The sequence below is a fragment of the Megascapheus bottae genome, chromosome 14, assembly GCF_031878675.1.
Source record: "Megascapheus bottae isolate mThoBot1 chromosome 14, mThoBot2.hap1, whole genome shotgun sequence".
Lineage (NCBI taxonomy): Eukaryota > Metazoa > Chordata > Mammalia > Rodentia > Geomyidae > Megascapheus > Megascapheus bottae.
The window spans coordinates 26,605,425-26,622,574 of NC_143522.1; the positions used below are offsets into that span (position 1 = coordinate 26,605,425).

General features: G+C 48.2%; 1 long non-coding RNA gene across 1 annotated transcript; it reads right to left on the reverse strand.

Annotated features, from left to right (window-relative positions):
• Nucleotides 1–545: 545 nt before the first annotated feature.
• On the reverse strand, nt 546–15,463 carry LOC150054879 (uncharacterized). Its single transcript, XR_016537601.1, has 2 exons — nt 15,414–15,463; nt 546–881 (listed from the first exon to the last, which is right to left on the reverse strand). It is a non-coding gene; the product is annotated as an uncharacterized LOC150054879 (long non-coding RNA).
• Nucleotides 15,464–17,150: the final 1,687 nt, after the last annotated feature.

Sequence of the window (17,150 nt, forward strand, 5' to 3'; positions counted from 1 at the left end):
ATACTGCTGGCTGGTTTTTACCTACGAGATGGACTTGCTGATCTTTGGAAGAAGAGAAGATGATGTCATCTCAGCTACTTGGAAGGGAGAGATTAGGAGTGTAGTGGTTTCCTGGCCAGCTTGGCCTACAGTTTAGAAGAATCCATCTCAAGTCTGGTGGCATATGCCTGTCATCCTAGCTACTGTTGTCCTAGCGTAAATAAGTGGGTGGCAGTCCTGATCAGTTAGGACTCAAGGCCCTATTCAAAACATAACTAAAGCGACGAGGGTTGGGGATCGAGAGGTAGAATGCCTGTCTTGCCACCCTGGTGCCACCAGAAGGAAAAGAGAAAGGAAAGAATTGCCCCTCAAGGGAAGTTACAGGCTCTTGGAGCTCTTGGATGTGGTTGGCATGTGGCCTGGTCAATGGAGGGAGTTGGAACAGCCTGGTGTTTCCCAAGTCTTGGCTCAGTTCTCTCTCCACCCCAGCCAACCGCTCATCGGATCACCTATCATCATGTCCCCTCTTAAGGTTCTCTACCAACCTGACAACATGGTGGCGCCAGTCCTGACAAATAAGGAAGCTCCCCAGGAAAGATAGATGGGCTGAGGGGAGCGGGAGGGTCAGGGTTCGTTCTTAGAAAGAACTCTGCATGGCATCCTGCCGCACCAAGCTTCTGTGCAGACCAGGATGGAAGGATCTTAGGGCTTTCTCCTTATAACTCAGGAAGGAAAAGAAGAGAGGGGAGCAGATGCCCTCTTCAAGGTGGAGAAAATTACCAAGCTGAGGTGTGTTTGCAGATTCTTGTATAAACTGGAGCTGGCCACTGGTCTGTGGAAGTGTGTATGTCCTTGACAAGCGGAGGGCACCTCGGTGGTCAGAGGCCACCTCATCGCGGGAGCTGCAGGACAAGATGACCAGGCCTCAGACAGTCTTCCCTCTTCCTTCCACCCCAGCACTGCAGCCAGCGTCCATCCATGAGCAGGGCTGCACATGTGCTTAGTCTCAGAACCTCGGCAACAGGGCTCTGGAGAGCATCTGACAGGTTCTTCCACCCCCAAGGAAAGCCAGTCCCTGGGCATCTGGATGTGTGCTCACCAGGAAGTACTAGGTCTCTGGGCTGGCAGCATCACCCTGAGCCTAATCATGGGCTCCCCCCACTGCCACCAGGCCCCTCCTGGCACCCTGGAGATGCCTGGGAGTGTTCCCAGTGCCATAGAGGAGGTCTGTGTTGCCCGGAGCTCAGCTTGGGCCTGATGGAGCCAATGGGGCCTGAATTGTCTGTACCCCCCCCCGTGCCTAGCCTGCCCCATGGGCTCTGACCCTGGTTCACTCAGTGAGAGGGACAGGGGAGAGTGTGGGTGATCTGGTACAGAGACCCCAAAAGCATGGAGTCCACAGCCCAGATGGAGTCCAGGAAACCTGGAGAAGCAGATTCCTGCCATCAGAGTTGGAGAAATGCTTGCCACAGAATGCCAGGGAACAGGACAGCCATGTAGACCCCAGTGAGTGAGGAAGGGAAACCATTGTTCCCGGCATGAGAAACATCACCACCTGGAAGACAGGTGAATCTCAGGATGTGAAATGTGAACTTTAAGAACCTGCCACTGGGGTAGAAAATGAAATCAGAGAAATTCACACACACACACACACACAGGCCTTGGAGAAGCCCTGCAGAGGGCCCTGCCCAGACTGGATGCTATCTGGTAGCCATGGTGATGGTCCTGCCCCTCTCAGACAGCTCCAGCCCCCCCCCCCCACTGCCTCCAGCTCTCCTTCAAGCCCTGTGTCCCCATGGGGAGACTTGTTTCCTTTTCCCCGGGGGCACAAACCCCAACAAATCACATAGCTTATGCTGAGACAGTGTGTGTGCCTCAGTTTCTGGGGTACCACAGAGTCCCCATTCTCCACTGAGGCCTCTTCCATGTGGCAGGACAGCCCAGGCCCCAGTGTCAGCGTCTCACTGCCCATGTCTCCGAGAGAATAGCTCTCTCAGTTCTGGGGGTTCTAATAAGAATGAGAGGCAGGGGAGCAGAGCCACCCCGCCCCCCCCCCCACTCCCCAACCCATAGCATGCAGTTCTTCCAGGCTGCTGCTTCTAAACCAGAGGCTCACCTCTTCCCTTCTGTCCTCTGAGGACATCTGGCAGTGTCACAGCTAGTTTGGGAGCTGTGGTGGGGGCAGCCAGTGGCCAGAAGCCGGGGTGCTCGTTAATACCCTACACTGCAGGATGGACCCACAAAGTGTTATTCAGTCCCCAGGTGCTGTGGAGAGACAGGCTGGGAATCCCTTGTGTGCTTCAACTATCCGTTCTAGACCTGCAGAGATTTCCCCACACCCCCCTTTTACTCATGTGTGAAGCACTGAAGGAGATCAACTGGATAATCGTTGATTCCAGAGAATTCCAGCTGAAGGGGAAGATCTAGAATTCCTCGCTAGTCAAATGGGACTTTAGAAATTCACACAACTCTGTTTCCATACTCTGGGGACTTTCGAGGGGACCCCATCCTGGAAGAGAGAGCAGAGGTATGTAGTCAGGTATGTAACCCAGACTTTGAATCCCACTAGTTCCCAAGGCAGAGGTACAAGGATCCTGAGTTCAAAGCCATCTTGGTCAAAGTTAGCAGAAAGATCCCGTTTCATAAACGAAATAGGAAGATCACAAGAGCTGGGAGCATGGCCTGCGTGAGGGTCAAGGTTCAATCCCCAGAAGCAGAAAGAGAAAGTGAAGGTTGAACAAGTCACTTGCTAGTACCACCAGCAACCTCTGTTTTCAGGGACTCCAGGGACCAGCCTCCACCAGTGCCTCTGAGGAGCTCCTTTGGGGGGAGACCTTGGGAGTGGGGTAACCAGGAGACCAGGGGAAAGCCACCAGGCCCCTTGGGGTCTTGTCTGACTTCTGGCTTTGTTCACATGCTCAGTCCGATCCCCGAGCTGAGGCATCTGGATACTTTACTCCCAAAACGTCAACCCCTTCCCTGCTCCCCCTAGGTCTTCATGCCAGAGCACCCTGTTTCCCATCTTACATTTTCCTAATCCATTTGTAAATGCCCATGATTTACTTTACCAAAAGGCCTAGGACTTTCAGCCTGGAGTATCTGACTTGTACCACAGAGAAGAGGCTCTGCCTTGCTGTAGGAATACAGTGTGCTCTTTGCTTAAACATGTCACTTTCCAAGTTGTAAAAATGTGGTGGTGAGATCTTCCTCTTTGAATTCTTATCGTTATTGCTGTATTTTCTATTATGATCATTAAAACAAAACAGAAAGCTTTCTCTCTTGTGGGATGCCTCGCTGTGCTTCATTGGAAGGAATCCCTTCTGCTCATCTTTGGAAGCTGAGCTTCAGGCTCCCCTCCTTGGTGGACCAGGGAGTCAGCATGGGGGTCCTCCCCCTTTCACCTGCCCAACCCTGACTCACTCTCCCACCTGGGACAAGTCACAGAGCAGTGTCCACCAGCTTTCCTCGGACGCCTTGGAGAGCAAAGTCCATCGTGTTCAACTGTCTGCCCGAGCACATAGCACCGGCCTGGCTCTCAGCCAGCACCTCCCAGGTACTCGGTGAGGGAGAGAAGGAATCAGTGAGTAAAAGAATGAAGCCACCCATACAGGTGTCCTGCCTGGGCCAGGTCTGGGGGCCGGAGAAGGCCTGTCCAGAGGACCAGAGACAGGAAGGAAGCAGGACTGCAGAATGCTCTGAACCTGTACTGCAGGCAACACCCAGCCAGGCGCCAATTGGCCTGGTGGTTAATGTCATTTGTGTTACTTGCAGGAAAGACTTCAATGGCCAGGCCTGTATGAATATGAAGCATGGGCTGACTGCCTTCCTGGCTAGGGCCGGCTCTCTGCCAGCCAGCTCCCAGCAGACAGAGCTGGAAAGTCCCCTGGGAGGGGCAGTAGGCAGCTGGGTGAACAGGGCAGCCAGCATCCCCAGGGGGGACTCTGGGTCCTAGACCCCTCCTCTATCCCACGGGTGGCTGTGGGAAGTGGGGAGAGGAGGACAGCATCCCACCTGGAGCCCCAGCCTGCTGAGTTCCCCATCCATGCCCCCCACACACACACCCCATCCACGCTTGAGCTTGTGCAGGCCCTGAGCAGAAATTAGAAGTTAGGGCCTGGCATGGTGGGGATCCCAGGGGAGATCCAGAGGTGGCTTCCCCCTCAGCCACATACAGCTAAACGAGGCGGGACCCTGTCTCTAGAAGCCACAGTGTAAAAGGATGTGAGAAGACAGACACGCCAAGGCCACCTGTGTGCTTGCCAGCTGACCCCACCCCACAAAAGTCACCATTCTTCAGAGCAGCCACTCGGTGGTCCAACATCTGTGTTTACATGCCATCCTGATAAAGCCAAAACTTGCATACAAAGGCTAACAGGGAGGGTGTCCGAGTACAGGAAATGTGGTATAAATACACAATAGAACACTGCTTAGCCATAAGAAAGTGAAATTATAGCATTTGCAGGAAAATGGATGGAATTAGGTCATCATGTGAAGCAGAGTAAATCTGACTCAGAAAGACAAACACCGCATATTCTTTCGTGAGGAAATTAGACAAAAGAAAAACAACGAATATCGAATAAACATGGAGAAGGTCCAATAAGGACGGGGATAATTCCAGCAATCCGCCAGCAGGGGACAGTGTGGTGCTGGGAAGAGAAACAGACCGCAGCCCTCTGGCCTCACGGGTGGTAACTTCTCCCCAATGGCCAGCCACCTAAGGCTTTTTGATGCCTGGGTCCTGCCTTGCAGAAGCTTCTGGGGACTTCAGGAAGGACAGGGAGAAGCTCTAAGATGACCCCAGCTCAAGGAGATTTTGTTCCCACACAGAAATTGGCCAGACAGCCAGAGGGTCCTAGAAAAGGAAGTAAACCAACAACTCTCAGTAAGCCGCTGCCAAGCCCACCCGAAGAGCTGGGGTCTAAACTGGGGCACACAGGCCAACCCCAGTCTTCAGGCCTTAAATGGGCCTGGGTGTGGCTCTGTTTGGTGTTTAGTCATGCTTTTTATCTAAGTGTGACACAAGACAAAGGACGCACACATCCTGGGTAGACAGTTCAACAGTTCAACCAGGAATCTGAGCAAGCCAGGCACTCACAGGACACCCAGAAACCCTTTTCAGCCTATATGGTGCCATCAAAGACAGCAACCGAAAATCTCCATTTCTGGGTTTGCCTGGCCAAATGGAAAAATCCATGCAGAGGCTGCCAGCCCTGCGCTGGGGTAGGGGGCTGGAGCTCAGTGTTCTGTCCCTGTAAACAACACACTCACCTTCCATGCCAGGAACTCTGGTCCTGGCAAGGGTCTGCCTGCTCTGAGCTTTCTAATAACCCTTCCCTGTCCTCCCTTTCTGTCTTTCCTATATAGGGCTCAAAGGGACCACAGGGCACATGCGTCCAGCTCTGTCATTGCTCTTCCCGAATATACTGTGGAACCCAGAACCCTAGGCCTGATGGGTTTGTGCATTTGAGATCTCTCTGCCCCAGGAGGTCTGCACCCCAGGCCAAGGAGCAGGGACACCAAGTAGAAGTCAAATGTGGGTGAGAAGACATTGGGGTCAGGGCCTAACTTCCCTGAGCCCCCCCCAAGCCCCAGCCCAGAAACACAGTATCTGTGATAGGCAGTGCACAAGAGACTTAGGACACACACACACACACACACACACACACTTCTTCATGTCTGCTAATACATAACCAGACTTCTGATTTCTCTATTAAAAGGATTGCTACAGATGGGCACCAGTGACTTGCCGAAGCCAGCTGGCAGTGAACCAGGATTCCTGATTTAGGGGGTGAGGTCCTGGAAAAGAAAAAGACAAGAAACAGATGGGGTCGGGAGGTCTGCAGCTCAAGTCAGCAGCCCAAGACTGTATTCTAAGGCTGTGAGCTTAAAACTGTAGCCCCGTTTGTTTCAAAATCCAGTCTTATATAATTTCTTGAAACCAGGGAACTGCCAGGGGTTACATTCGTACAAAACGGTAAATCTCAGATCAGTTAAGCAGGACAAAGCCATAAAGCAATAAATCAATAAGGTCAGGGAGTTCACAATGCAAATGATGTAGCTCAAAGTTCATAGGCATGGCGCCATACATGACAGCTCAGGTCTTTGTGTGGTTATCTTACTGAGGTATGCAGATTCATGGGTCCGTCTGAGTCCACACTCTGGCTCGCAACAGTGGCTCACACCTATAATCTTATCTACTCAGGATTCTGAGATCTGAGAATCACAGTTCAAAGCCAGACAGGGCAGAAAAGTCCCCATAAGATTTTTATCTGCAATTAACCACTCAAAGGGGTTGTGGCTCAAAATGGTAGAACGTTAGCCTTGAGCAAAAGAACTCAGAGACAGTGCCCAAGCCCTGAGTTCAAGCCCCACAACCAACAAAGAAAGAAAGAAAGAAAGAAAGAAAGAAAGAAAGAAAGAAAGAAAGAAAGAAAGAAAGAAAGCAAGCACAAACTACAGTTAGGATCCAGGTAAGCCTAGTGTTAGGCTTTTTGTTTGACAGAGGTGCCCCTCCCCCCTCCCCCTCCCCCTCCCCATACCTTTTCACTCTGAAAAACAATCAGGCCATTTGTCTTTTCGGACTTCCTACACTAGGGATGTGATTGAGCCCTTTAATGTCCTCCAGGGCTCCCCTAAACTTTGGCTTTCTTGTTGCTTGAAAGACAGTGTCGAGGGGCTTGATTAGGGTCTGGATAAAACCCGTATCCGTGGCACCAGGCATGTCCTGTCATACCTTGCCAGGAGACTCAATGTCGTCTCTTCCTCTACAGGAAGCTCCTCATTAACCTTTCCTCCGTGCATTGTGATCCCGCTGAGGTTGTAAGCCAGTCCCAGCGGATGTTTAGAAGCCTGGACTCCTGTGCACTGGCACTGGTGTCCCGCTGGTTCTCAGACTCCCCGGGCCCCCCGGCCCCTGATGCCACAGGTTGGAAATTGGTGGCTTGGCTTAGAGTTGTGTGTTTTTCTTAAAGTTCATGGTGTTTGGGAAAAAGTTGAGCCAATAATCCTAAAGTGAAGACCCTGTCACAAGGTAGTTACATAGATAGGTAGATAGATGCATAGATGATTGATTGACCACTTGATGCATAGATAGATGATAAAATGGATGTTTGGATGTTGAGTGGATGGACAGATGGATGAAAGGACAGACAGATAAATTGGTGGATAGATGATATATAGATGCATAGATAGATAATAGGTGGATGATGGGTGGGTGGACAGATGGACAGAAGGATAGAGAGGAAGGAAGTTAGGTAGATAGATGATAGATAGACAGACAGACAGACAGACAGATAGACAGACTTTAAGTCTATGTTGTTCTGGCCCCATCATGCCCTCTCCACATCCACGCTGGAGGACCTAACTGCTCAAAATGTGACCATACTTGGAGACTGGGTCTTCTAAAATGTGGCTAGGGTATGGTGAAGCTCATAGGGTACTGAAACACCCTCTGACTGGTGCTCTTTTAGGATGAGAGCAGAGGACATGCAGGGAGTGGCTGTCTGTAAGCCCAGAGGCTGAGAACCACATAGAAGCGGGAAGGCTGCAGTGTGCAGGCCCTGGAGAGAGGCTTAGGGGAAACCTTGCTCTTGGGCTTCAGTCTCTGGGACAATAGCAAATACGTGTCACTTCATTCTGTCCCCCAAGTCCACAGCTGTTTATTAGAATAGACCCAGCAATCCCAGTGAAATCCAAATGCAAAGCCCAATTCTACGCTGCAATCCTAACGCCCAGTCTAGCACTTTCAACTTCCTGCCTTATGGCTACAAATAAAATCCTCTCAGGTCTGAACAGGGCCCAGGACCAGGAATCAGCTATGTATGAGGACACAAGTGTGACTAGATTCCTGGGCAAGCCTGGTGAGGGAAGATGGGGGTGGGGAGATTGCCTGTGCTAAGAAGACTTGGTCTTGCTCATGGTAAGCAGAGCTTTCCTAAGCCATTTGGAGAAGAGCTCCTTATTAGGAGAGATTAATATATCCCAGGAATGTTCTGGTATCCGAATCCTCAATCTACCAGACAAACAGAGCTTACTTCAGTAAATATTTATGAGTTGTTTTGACTAAAGGCATTCCCCTTCTGAAAAGGAGGCAGCGGAGCCTGGATTAGCATCTGGCCAGGTTGTGCCATGGGGATAAGGGCTTGGAGTTTGGTTCAAGTCAGGGAGGGGACATTGTATACCATCCACAAAGATCTCATTAGACTTGTGAATAAGGAAGTATGATGATGGTGGCGATCAAAGAAACATTCAAGATGGACCCTGGGCCCTCTCTGTCCACTATCTCTGTGACTGGATTATTGTATCTTTCATAACATCAAGAAACAAGAGTAACAAAACTGAAGTCCAAGTACAAATTCGACCTAGACATCAAGGAAAATGTTACCGGGACAGAAAGAGTGTGAAGAATGAATATGAAACCCAATAATTCACACTTACAAGTTTGCAAATGAAATAGCAAACTGAAAAATGATGCCAGAGTAAGGAGAATTTTCAGCTGGTTGCCAGTTGCTCATACCTATAATCCTAGCTACTTAGAAGAGTGAAATCTGAGGATCCAAGCCAGTTTGTGAGATTCTTATCTCCAGTGAGTCAGCAAAAAGTAGAGTGTGGCTCAAGTGGTATAGCACCAACCTTGAGCAAAGAAGCTAAGGGACAATGCCCAGGCTCTGAGTTCAAGCTCCCGTACTGGCACACATGCATGCACACGTACACATACATGCATACACACACACACACACACACACACACACACACACACACACACACGAAGATCAAGTTTCATGAAACATTCTGTTATAACTACAAGATTGCATTTGTGATACCCAGAGAGCTATCGACCTTGCCCAGAGAAGAGGAAATAAACAACAACAAAAAAAGCAGAAATTAAATCAGCATCTCTGGCACAACACCAAGGGTCTACTGCATCTGCTCTGGAAATCCATAGAAAATACCCTAAAAGCAGAAAACAAGACTCCAGGTTGGCTTGAAGGTAACACTGACGGCAGCTGTTCCTGATTTTGGAGTCAGTAGTTTCTCATTAGGGATTTGAACCCAGAAAAACAGCACAGGAAAGTGGAGCCCCCCCACCCGTATATACACATTGTTAACTATGACAGCTGATTGCCGAAAATAGGCTGTTCAGCCTGAATGGATGGAGATTGGAGACAGAATGTTCTCCGGAGAAGAACAGTTCCATAAAGCATGCCACATCAAGCAAAAGAAAGTATATGGATGGGTTAAACAATAACAGCCTCCTGAAAGCATTTGTAAAGATTTATGATTGACATGTTAAACTGGACTTGCCGTGGGTGGCAAAGTACCAGTGGCCACACAGATCTGCCTTCAATAAGCCAGGGAAAACCGGATGCCTTGAGAGCTGGACATCAGTCAGCAAGGCCTGCTCTGAAGGGAGGGAGCCCCCTGGGCTGTGCCCTCTTAAAGTCCTGACTCCTCCCCCCCAAAAAAAGGCTGATTTCCCATGGGTGAGCTCCATGCAGAGCTGGAGAATCTGTGGCTGGGAGACCAGAGGGGGGATGTGGAGAGGGGTGGTGGCGTGGGTCTGTGCCAAGGGACTCCAAATGAACTGGCTATAACCTAGGCAGCCTAGGAAAGCAGAAGGAAAAGAAAGAGAAAGAACACCCAAAAGCTAGAGGCACAGCTGCAGGGAAAAGTAAGGGACCAGGAGGAGGGAGAGGGAGGGAGAGGAAATTGAGGTCAAAGCACAGCTTAAATTTTTTTTTAAAAAAGCATATTTTTTTTTTAAAAAAGCACAACATACGCCTCTATGGAAATATCACCAGGACCCACGACAGCAACATCCACCACATCTGCATTAATATGTATAATTTTAAGTGTAGACTATTAAAAAGTTGAGCTGACTGCTGGTGATTCACACCTAGAATCCTAGCTACTCAGGAAGCTGAGCTCTGAGGATTATGGTTTGACACCAGCCAGGGCAGACAAATCCAAGAGGCTTTTACCTCCAATGAACCAGCAAAAAGCCAAAAGTGGAGCTGTGGCTCAAGTGGTAGAGTGCCAACTTTGAGCACAAAAGGAAAATAGGAGTGTGAGACTCTGGATTCAAGCCTCAGTACCAAGAGAGATGGGGGCAGGGAGGGTCTGGTCTTTATGTTACAATGTCAAGGACATAGAGGGGTGGATCATTTTTGAAGAGGAACAATATTGGATCTAGCCTCCAATATCAAAGCAACTACAAAGTTCTAGTCCACCACGACAGTATAGGGTGAGTTGAAAGGGCTGGGAATGCAGCTCAGTGGTAGCTTTCTTGTCTAATACAGTCAAAATCCAGGGATAGAACCCCAACACTGCAAAAAGTGAAAAAAAAGTCAGATAAATCAACAGAAAGCAATAAATGTAATGTATTGAATAGTAACTCTCCTTCCCCCAGCCCTTGGCCCTTCTGGAACCTCTTCAAGTGACCTGTTCTGAGGTCCTTTGCCAAGGACACATTAAGAATGCAAATGTGGAAAAAGTTAAAAAAAATCAGGGGCCAGGAGTTTGGCCTAGTGGTAGAGTGCTTGTCTAGCATGTATGAAGGCCTGGGTTTGATTCCTTGGTGTCACATACATAGAAAAAGCCAGAAGTGGTGCTATGGCTCAAGCGGTAGGGCTCTAGCCTTGAGAAAGCCCAAGAACAGAGCTCAGGCCCTGAGTTCCAGCCCCAGGACTGGCAAAAAGAAAAAAGAAAAGAAAAGAAAACAGGAAAAATAAAAATCAGAAAATCTACCACAATTAATTAGACATGAGTCACAGACCTATAATCTATAATCCATGCAGCTTCAGGAGAATGCAGAGGGAAAGTTTTTGGGATTTCTGGGGTCACCTCCAGTGGCATGGCAGCGTGGTTAGTTTCTTTCACTAGTGATCATTCATTCTGCAGCAAGCCAGAGCATCCCCCACCCCTTATACGGGAAAGCATGGGCAGAGCTCTCTGGTCTCAGGACCATCACCGACCATTTCATTGACCAAAGCAAACTAACAAGTCTGTCCAGGTTCACAGACTAGGAAATAGATGTCAGTTCTGAATGGAGGAAATGCAAAGCCCCTTGCCAATGGAGAGGATGGGAAGGGAGGTAGGAGGCCATTGTTACAATTGCTGAACTTACTGTCCCTGTTTTCTGTAATGGGCAACCAAGGCTCAGGGAAGTTAAGTAACTCTGGAAAGTCACCAGCTAATAATACATGTCACCAGTGCTGGGCTCTAATCTATTTCTATAATAAAGTGTCAGTCCTCCTTTTCAGGAATATCCAGAGTTTCATACCATCAAGACCTTTACTATTTCCTGTGTAATTTTACAGAATGAAAAGATCAGAGGATGAAGGAAAGGAAAGGACATTTCTGAGGCAGTAGATATTCAGAGTCAATTACAAATCTAAACAGAAAAGGATCTAAACAGAAAAAGAAATCCACTTCTCTTGTCAGCGGCATAGAGAGACAACTGTAAATAACCCCCACCGCACCCCCTGAATCCCACATTTCCTCATCTTTTGGAACTCGAGGCATATAACAACAGCACACAGCTCTCCACGCAGCGTGGCTGGCAATGCAGGCATGAAGCCTGGGGTGGATATGTCTGCAGTGGCCCGGGGGATAGGGAGGCCCCGAGGGTAGAGAAATCTCTTTGTAGCCAGGCTGACCACTTCCGGTGTTGTAATCCTAAGATTTTGATGACAAGATACATGGAAAATTCCCCTGAGATTGGCTGTGTATTCCATCATTACCAAGCAAGTGGAACAGAGGAAGAGAAAAGGACTTGGGTTGTTGAAGCCACTAGGGGGCCCAATGTCCCTGAAGACTCAACAAGTACGGTGAGACTGTGCCTGGGCTGGTCCAGGAGTGACTTCACAGAGGCAGGCCTGGGAAATGAGGGGTCTGGGGTGTGCATACATACTCATCGACAGACAGGAAGCCAGGGTGGAGAAGTGGAGTTTCGCTCTGTGAAGTTGCTGAAGCTAAGAACCAGAGGCAGTTACAGTTACACCCCAAATTCAGATTCACACCGGGCAGAAACCAACAGGCTCAAGGATGATCCATTTCTGTTCAATTCAATTTGTGCCATGTCAGTGGCACGTGGTCTCTGGCCCCTGGTATTGTAGCTGGTTCTGGGATGGAGGGTCCTTGTTCTATAAGATGTCTGCCCTTGGGTGGTGAGATGTGGGACAGAGGGGGCTGGGGAGGAGTTGAGCAACAGATGAGAGAAGCAGGCTTTGGAGACTTGGTTATTGGCTGACTTACAGGAACATTTCAACTTTCTGTGCTCTCTGTGGCTCAGGGTCTTGCTGCAGAGCCCTGCCAGAGATGCATTTTGCTGGCTGGGTGCCATGTAGGAGGGTTTCAGGTCCCAGAAAAAGCTTCTATGTGAGTCCCACTCCTCACAAATGTCTGCCCCACTCACCACAGGGGACTGGCCAGGGGGAGCCAAGCCAAGGAGGGGATGGGAAGTGGGCCTTTCTCTGCTTGAGGATGCCAAGAGCAGGGAAGAGACCCCAAGGCTGGGACCTGAGCTCTGTGGGCAGCGTGTGGCCTGGCACACGTGCTGCTCGGCCTTGCCTCCTAACATGTAGGCCCCTGCCTACATGTTGTTAAGGATTGATTTCCACCAGAGAAGAGCTTTGAAGCCTTCAGTCCCCTCTCTGCAGCACCCCAAATTCCCATAAAACAGAAGACGTGGGCCTGCCCTGGATGTTCTTCAGTAAAACCCATGCCCTTCTGTTACACGTGGCGGACATATGGTAGCTGGCTCCATTCTGGAATGCCACGTGTTTCACTTGGGTGTTTCCCTAACCCCTGCCAGGAGTGACACAAAGTGCAATGGTGCATTCCCCAGTTCTAGAATAACCCATGCCAGGGCATCTGAAAAGGGACTGGGAACCTGTCCACCAACAAAAAGCCTCAGAATTGTGGGACCTGAAGAGTGTCGCTGGTGCCGCCCCCAGGGACCTCCCTCTATCTCCCATAGGTGTCTTTAGTGACCAATTTGAACCTTCCAGAAACAAACTTATGCTCTGGGGGGCTCATTCCACACCCTCTTCTCTGTCCTCCCTTCCACTGTTCTTCTTTTCCTCCCCTCCTTTCTATTTTCCTCTTCCCTACTCTCTTGGTGTCGTGGTGATTTTTTTTTCAGTTGTCATTAATGTTTCAAGTAAAGAAAAATTAAAGTAAAGCCACCAGAATGAATTACATTCATGTTCATACTGGACATTTCCGGTCCTTTCATTGTGTTGCACTTTGACGGGGTGGAAATGGAGCGCAGGGTCTCGTGTGTGGGGCTGGGGAGCTCACCTGCACCTCACTATTTTCACTTCTGGTCCAGAACAGCTGGAACCAGCACAGAAGGAGCTCCAATATCCATATGTCAGTCCACCAAACTGCTTCCTCCTCCTGCTGTCCTGTTTTCCACTACTTTGTTGTTCTCACTTCTCTCTTTGCTCCATCCCTGCTCATGTCTTGTCCCCACAAGCAGCTGTGGTCAGTGATGGGTTGAAGGGAGATGAGCATCCAGCTAAGCAGTCTCCATCTGCAAAACTCTAAAGGCTGACTGGAAAAGGGCAAGTGACTGACTGAATAAGAAGAGATACAATTCTGTACATCACCTTTATAGCAATTTTTTTTGCCAGTCCTGGGCTTGAGCTCAGGGCCTGAGCACTGTCCTTGGACTTTCTCAAGGCTAGAGCTCTACCACTTGAGCCTCAGCACCACTCTGGCTTTTTTCTATGTATATGGTACCGAGGAATCGAACCCGGGTCTTTGTGCATGCTAGGCAAGCACTCTACCACTAGGCCAAACTCCCGGCCTTATAGCAATTTTTTTTATTAAAGAATTTATTAACGTTGATTTTTACATCATATTTTAAATGACAAGTTTAACAAACAAGTGTTCAAGAAGGGAATCTCTATTTACAACCAGTGGGACTTAGTATTTAGAACTTAATCAAAATTAGGCTAATGGTTTATATGTCATAGAAACATATTAATTTATGAAATAAAACATTATGTCTATAGAGTCATAGGTTTTTATGTCTATATAGTTATCATATAGCAATTTTTTAAAAACAAAAAATTAAAAGAAGAGACACAATCTGGGCCCTGGTAGTTCACAGTTGTAATCCTAGCTACTCAGGAGGCTGAGATTGAGGAGCATGGTTCAAAGGCAGCCAAGGTAAGAAAGGCTTTGAGTCTCTTATCTCCAATTTAATACCAAAAGGTCAGAAGTGGAGTTGTGGCTCATGTGGTAGTATGCCAACTGGTTTATCCCTGTCCTTTCACCTTTAGGGAGTCTGAAGAGGATCATATCTAAGTCATCCATGCGGGGGAAGTTCACACATGCAGGTGCCAATGGCCGGAAATGATTTTCCTGTGTTGGTCCTACAGATGTGAATATAATGTCATTTTATCATCCCTAGGAAACAAGGCTATGGGCTAAAGCCAGCAAGGTAAAGATGGCAGTGTAGGGAGATGGAAAGATCTGGATCCTGTCTCTGAGCCACTGGACGAATGAATCCTTCAAAATGCATTCTTCTTCTTCTGAGATTATACTTGGTCCAGCATCAACTGAGATACAGCTCCAGATAAATGAGAGTGGCCATAATAAAAGACATAGAAAATGGTACGTGCTCGCAAGTAGGCAGAGAAGTTGTAGCTCTGGCATTGTCGGAAAACGAGATTGCCATTGGAGAAATCAATTCAGTAGTTCCTCCAAAAATTAACTATATGATCCAACAATTCCACTTCTGGCATAAATCCAACAGAACAGAAAATAGGTACTCAAGTAGATATTTATACATGAAGTAACCTCATTAGGCAATGGCCAACAGATGATTGACAGACGAATGGTCCATTTCTATGATGGAATATTACACAGCCATTAAAAGGAGAGAAACACAGATGCATGTTACAACCTAGTTGAGCCCCCAAAGCCTGCTGAATAATTCAGGTTTTTATATTATGTGGTTTTAAATATGCAAAATAGTAAGAATGGTAAAAAAAATAATAAATATCCATAGATACAGGTAGCGATGGCTGGTGTGGCCAGGAGCTTGAGAGGAGAGAAGATGGAGGAAAACTACTGGATTTAAGAGTATCTTGTGAAGGTGGAAATGACTTTGAACTAAGCAGGTATGGGCTTGCCCAGTAATATCCACGTAGTTACTGAACTGGAGATTTCAGAATGGGTTGTTTTTCTTATTGTGAATTTAATCTAAAGAAAGAAAGAAAGGAAGGAAGGAAGGAAGGGAAGGAGACTGTCTTAAGTTAAACAAAATCTTTGCAACCACTTCAGGCCATTCTTGGGGACTATATCCTGCCATTCTAAGCTGCCTTTGCCTTCCTTCCTCCCCTTCTGTCTCCCTCCTTTCTTCCCCTCTCTTAGGTGATTAGGGTGCTTGAAGCCCCCAGCTCCAAACACAAGATCCTTACCTGAACAATCCCCTCCAAAGGCCATGTTGTCTCTCTGCCTTCCATTTCCCCAACTCCATTCTTCCTGGAAGGCAGCTTTTGCTCTATGAGTAAAGCAGAGCCATTTCCTGAATACCTATCCTGGAAATCAGCCCAGAACAAAGACAAATAGCTGTGTAGGGAGGGCTGGAGCCCTAGGGAAATGGCCACTTGAACGTAGGCGGAGGCCACTCCCCAGGGTTTCTGTGATCTGAGGAGAAGTAGGGAAGTTGGGGTCCCAGCTTTGTCTGGCTACAGAATAAAAGGACACAGGAATTGGTCACACCCCACCAGCATCCAAAGGAGGAGTCCCTTAGCAAACTTACTCTCAACCAGTTTTCTTCAAGAAAAAGGCAGGAAAGATACTAGTTCAGTCTGTCTTTGGAACTCTGTTTTGTTTCATTTTCTTGGGGTGTCAAGCTCAGGGTCTTGCTAGTGCTAGGCAACTGGTCTACCACTGAGCCCCAGCCCTTTTGACCTCTGGAATGTGACTATCAGGCTGGAGAACACTGAGCTGGAGACTGGGGTGCAGGGCCCAAACCATGAGGATGTCTGAAATTGAAGGGTGTATGAAGCTGGAGGAGATCTAGAGATGTGTGCATGCCAGAGTAGGTAGACTGGCAGGTGAGTTAGTGCCATCCTGCATGCCCGTGGATGCTGAGAATGCCAGCCTAGAGACACATTTGTGACCAGGCTGTCCCTGGCTCATATCCACTGAATGGGGCCAGAGATCAGAGGGAATCACACAAAAGCTGATTCCAACACAATGTTCACAGTGAAACGATTGCAAACCTGGGAGGCCTGGCAGATCTGGGCTGGAATCCTCACCCATTGTTTGGCTTTATTCTCCCCAGCTATAAACTGATATGTATGCAACACACACACACACACACACACACACACACACACACACACACACACACACCATAAGAATTATAGACGTGAGTATAGTAAATGTAAATATGACTAAAAAGCAATGGGTTGTTGATAAAGTAGTGATGTAGGCCAAGAGTGGTGGCCTATAATCCCAGCTACTCAGGAGGTGGCAGTAGGAAGATTAAGGACAGAAGTTGGCCTGGATAAAAGCATGAGACACTTGTTTTTGAACAGAAAAACCTGAAAGCAAAAGGGTTGGGGGCTTGGCTCTGTCAAGCAAGTGGAAGGCCTGAGTTCACACCCCACTGCTGAGTTCTGTTCTTGAGGTCAATCTGATGGTCAATGGCCCTGTGTCAGACACCTGAAGGGTGCTGTACTTCCCCTCTGGATGTCCAGCCATCTCAGGAGCATAGGGAGAACAGGACCCAGGCCGGGCATGCCTATTCACATACCAAGAACCAGAAAGCTGCATTGTTCTTGCTAATTTCACTTCTGGGAATGACTCCAAAAGAAACTCAAGGAGGAAAATGGAAATACCATGTATGCAGTTGCTTCTCATGGTGCTATTTATATTACACAACACAAATGTCCAGTAAAAGGCTAGGAAATAGCTTGTCAGTATCATAGAGTCGCCCCTGTATCCCGTTCATGATCATGGCGATATCTCCACAGAATGAAGGAAACAGTGGGACAAGTATAAGATGTTGACTGTGAACCATGCAGACACCAGGGTTACAAATGGGTTTACAGGTAGAGCAGAGAAGTGAGAGCATGGTACAGTGTAAAACTATTTGATGATACATTATTTTTGTTCATTTCTCTGGGTGTACATGTGTGTATGCA